Source organism: Hordeum vulgare, chromosome 3H, assembly GCF_904849725.1.
Source record: "Hordeum vulgare subsp. vulgare chromosome 3H, MorexV3_pseudomolecules_assembly, whole genome shotgun sequence".
Taxonomy (NCBI): Eukaryota; Viridiplantae; Streptophyta; class Magnoliopsida; order Poales; family Poaceae; genus Hordeum; species Hordeum vulgare.
Genome location: NC_058520.1, coordinates 74,758,381 through 74,763,406, shown reverse-complemented (window position 1 = coordinate 74,763,406; position 5,026 = coordinate 74,758,381).

Below are 5,026 nucleotides of genomic sequence, written 5' to 3'. Positions count from 1 at the left end.
CCAGGAGCAACCTTGTAATCCATCCATATACATCATACACTCCGGCAGGACTAGGGGTCTTATCTCTATAGAGAGCCCTGAACCTGGGTACATCGTGCGTTCCATGCTTATACCAACCTCGTCCCCAGCGCCCTCTGTTGTCCCTTCGGTTCTCACCGACTTTAGCCTACCTATGGCATATGTTGTGAGTATTCACCGACATTTGGCGCCCACCGTGGGGCCGATCGCGGCATCGGCTGGCTTTACGCGCTGGGCAGGGCCCCGCACCTACCCCACCGGATGCATCACGTCCGGATCGATCTGCATGCCCGTGGAGCCTGCTTTCGATGAGGCAACACCGATGATGACCGACGTCCCCGTCCGCCATGCGGATTCGGACGAAGATTCCGATGACGAGGCGCTTCCTAGCGTCGTCGTCGCTGCTATGGAGAACCTGAGCGTTCTCTTTAGCGACCCGCGTCTCAATGACGGTCCTCGCTACTTCGGCGAGGACTTCGATGTTGAGGCGCTATGCGCCAGCTTCAGTAGGCTCTGTATCGCTGAGATGCGTGCACATGACGTGTACCCCAACAATGTACTCGTCTTCGACGGCCCTCCATCGTCGGTGGGGTTCTTCACCCCGTACCATGTCGCTGCCGTCTCCAACGTTGTGGAGGTGATGGTTATCGGCGCTCGCACCAGCACGGCTCATGGCAAGGCGTCAGCGGACACTGGTGAGCCTGGTGCTGTCACCGCTGACACTCTTTAGGACGCTATCACCGGCCTGAAGACACCCATCGCCGCTTCCGCAAACCCTAACGACGCCCGAGCCTCACTGGAGGAGGCTCGCAAGCATATCTTGGAGGAGGGCATTGTCGTCGCCTCGGCAAAGCGTCGGATGGAGGCCACGCAGCGCGAGTATAAGTCCACATACGGCCTCACTCCGATTTCCGAGGCCCCTAGCCGGCTTGGATCGGTCCGCGGGTGCGGCCGGTTCATTGCTGAGATCTTAGGTGGAAAACAGCCCACCTACGAGACCCCTGCGGCTAACTTGCAAGCGGGGCAGGCGGCCATGGAAGAAATGACAAGCTTGGAGGGTGAGGAGCGCGCCTTCAAGGAGAAGCGGGTCAAGGATCTCCTTGACGCCGCCAACGAACAACAAACTCGGCTTGACCCCGGTCAGGCCCAGTCAGAGTCTCCAGGACCCAACCCCCGAGCATGCCGCAACCCTAGCGGTCACCACCACGCGGAGGGATCTTCCTCGCATCGCACCTCCGGCCGGAGGGGCGACGGAAGTCAAGACCGGCGTTCCCAGCGCTAGAGCGAGCACACTTCAAGCAGGCGTCGCAGAGGCGACGAGAGCGATTTGGCGTGTGAGGTCCCTCGCCCGGGGAGGACCCATGTCTCCGGTTCGCGAGGTGCCTCTCCTCTCACTGCTCGGATCGGCGCCCGTGTTCCCCAGGGTGACCAGGACGCCCGCAGGCGTCTCATCACCCTGGCCCAGTCTGCCCTCCTGGAGGAGGACGGCCCCATCGGTCCGGCCTGCTTCGGCCTCCGGATTCGGGGGGAGCCATTCCCCCGAGGCTTCACGTTGCCTCGGGACACGCCCAAGTACAATGGCACTGCCAAGCCAGAGGATGGGCTGATCGACTACACCACAACCGTCAGCATTGCCAGGGGCAACAAGCGCGTAGCAGTCCGCTACGTGCCACTCATGTTGGCCGGTTCGGCTCGGACTTGGCTTAACAGCCTTCCCGCCGGCAGCGTCAACTCGTGGGTGGACTTCGAGGAGGCGTTCGTCCGCAACTTCACTGGCACCTGCAAGCGCCCTGGCCGGCCTCGCGAGCTGGCCATGTGCGTCCAGAGGGCCGATGAACCCCTTCGCGACTACGTCACTCGGTGGACGGAGCTTTGCAACTCCTGTGAGGGGGTGCATGAGATACATGCCATCCAGTACTTCATCGATGGTTGCCGAGAAGGCACCCTCCTCAAGCACAAGCTCATGTGCTCCGAGCCCACCTCTCTGGCGGTGATCATGGCCAAGGCGGACAAGTACGCCACGGCCGACTCGGCGATGCTCGTCAAGGTGACCGCCTCGGACAAGGCTGTCCCCACGCCGGTTACTCCCAAGCCGGCTGGAGACGGTCGAGGCGTCCTGAACAACAACAAGCACAAGGCGGATCAGATGGATTCGCGCTCCAACAACAAGTTGGTAGCGAGCGTGGACGGCGAGACGTCGACTCCTCAAGCCACCCCCCAGCGGAAGCGTCCCAACAGGGGCAACGCAAACTGGCTGCCCAAGCAGACCTTCGAGCAACTGCTTGACGCCCCCTGCAAGATACATTCTCGGGCACAGCCGTCTACCCACACCCTTCGACAGTGCAGCTTCGCACGCCGGCTGTCGTAAGGGGATGGCCTGCCGGCTGCCCCTGGTGCGCCGGTTGCGCCTCATGCACCAGCTCCTGGTCCTGCTCCGGCTCCACCACTGCCGCCTCACGACGATGGCCGCCTCCACGATGACTACCCCCATCAAGACAGAGCATTTGTCGTCTTCACCAGTGAAGGCGACGACAAGCATAGCTTGCGCCAGAGACGGCGAGAGGTGAACACCACGGTTCCCCCGGTTCCCCAGTACATGCATTGGTCCGACCGGCCAATCACATGGAGCCGGGTAGATGATGACCCACAAGTATAGGGGATCAATCATAGTCCTTTCGATAAGTAAGAGTGTCGAACCCAACGAGGAGTAGAAGGCTATGATAAACGGTTTTCAGCAAGGTAATAACCGCAAGCACTGAAAGTAGCGGTAACAAGTGATGGTGTAGCGAGGTGAAACGTAGCAAGCGAAAAGTAACAAGTAACAAGTAGTAGCAACGGTGCAGCAAGTGGCCCAATCCCTTTTGTAGCAAGGGACAAGCCTGAACAAAGTCTTATAGGAGGAAAAACGCTCCCGAGGACACACGGGAATTTCTGTCATGCTAGTTTCATCATGTTCATATGATTCACGTTCGTAACTTTGATATTTTGATATGTGGGTGGACCGGCGCTTAGGTACTGCCCTTACTTGGACAAGCATCCCACTTATGATTAACCCCTCTCGCAAGCATCCGCAACTACGAAAGAAAAATTAAGACAATGTCTAACCATAGCATTAAACTAGTGGATCCAAATCAGCCCCTTACGAAGCAACACATAGATTGGGGTTTAAGCTTCTGTCACTCCAGCAACCCATCATCTACTTACTACTCCCCAATGCCTTCCTCTAGGCCCAAGTATGGTGAAGTGTTATGTAGTCTACGTTCACATAACACCACTAGAGGAAAAGACAACATACAACATATCAAAATACCGAACGAATATCAAATTCAAATGACTGTTATCAGCATGACTTATCCCATGTCCTCAGGAACAAAAGTAACTACTCACAAAGCATAATGATAATCAGGATCAGAGGTGTAATGAATAGCATCAAGGATCTGAACATAAACTCTTCCACCAAGTAATCCAACTAGCATCAACTACAAAGAGTAATCAACACTACTAGCAACCTACAAGTACCAATCGGAGTTGCGAGACGGAGATTGGTTACAAGATATGAACTAGGGATTCGACAGGAGATGGCTGATGTTTGCCGTGTATCCCCGACAATGGAGCCAGAAACAGGTGCGTCGACGGCACCAGGAATCCTTCAGCCGCGGCTACGCCTTAAGGGACTTCCTAGGCAAGTATACAAAGGATTTCCCCCGTGGCCTTGGAGCCTTGCGTTGGTGTTCCCTTGAAGCGGAAAGGGTGATGTAGCACAGCGAAGGTAAGTATTTCCCTCAGTTTGAGAACCAAGGTATCAATCCGGTGGAGGAGTATCTCAAGATCCTGCACAAACACAAAAGCTTGCACCCAACGCTATGAAGGGGTTGTCAATCCCTTATAGATTGTTTGCCAAGTGAGAACTGAAAGCAACAAAGTAACAAAGCAAAGTAAAAGTGGAGGTGTAAACGATGGAGGTGAATAGACCTGGGGGCCGTAGTGTTTACTAGTGGCTTCTCTCATGAAAGCAAGTAGACGGTGGGTGAACCAATTACTGTCGAGCAATTGATAGAACCGCGCAAAGTCGTGACGATATCTATGCAATGATTATATCTATAGGCATCACGTCCAAAAACAAGTAGACCGATACTTTCTGCATCTACTACTATTACTCCACACGTCGACCACTATCCAGCATGCATCTAGTGTATTAAGTCCATAAGAACAGAGTAACGCCTTAAGCAAGATGACATGATGTAGAGGGATAATCTCAAACCAATGATAAAACCCCCATCTTTTTACCCTTGATGGAAACTACTTGATGTGTGCCTTGCTGCCCCTACTGTCACTGGGAAAGGTCACCACATGGTAGAACCCAAAACCAAGCACTTCTCCCATTGCAAGAATCATAGATCTAGTTGGCCAAACAAAACCCAAGACTCGGAGAGACTTACCTCAAATCATGCATATAAGAAATCAGCAAAGACTCAAATATATATCATAGATAATCTGATCAGAAATCCACAATTCATCGGATCTCGACAAACACATCGCCAAAGAAGATTACATCGGATAGATCTCCATGAAGATCATGGAGAACTTTGTATTGAAGATCCAAGAGAGAGAAGAAGCCATCTATCTACTAACTACGGACCCGTAGGTCTGAAGTGAACTACTCATGAGTCATTGGAGGGGCGATGATGATGATGAAGAAGCCCTCCAACTCCAAAGTACCCTCCGGCAGGGCGCCGGGAAGGGTCTCCATATGAGATCTCGCGGAAACGGAAGCTTGCGGCGGCGGAAAATTATTTTCGAGGCTCCCCTGATTTTTTGCGGAATATTTGGGAATTTATAGGCCAAAGACCTAGGTCAGGGGGCAGCTAGGGAGGCCACAAGACTGCCCACCGCCGCCTCCCCTGGTGGCGGAGTGAGGGCTTGTGGGCTCCCTGGAGCCCACCTGGCTTGGCCCAAAAGCCCCTGGTCTTCTTCCGTTCGGGAAAAAATCATTTCGGGGTTTCTCTTC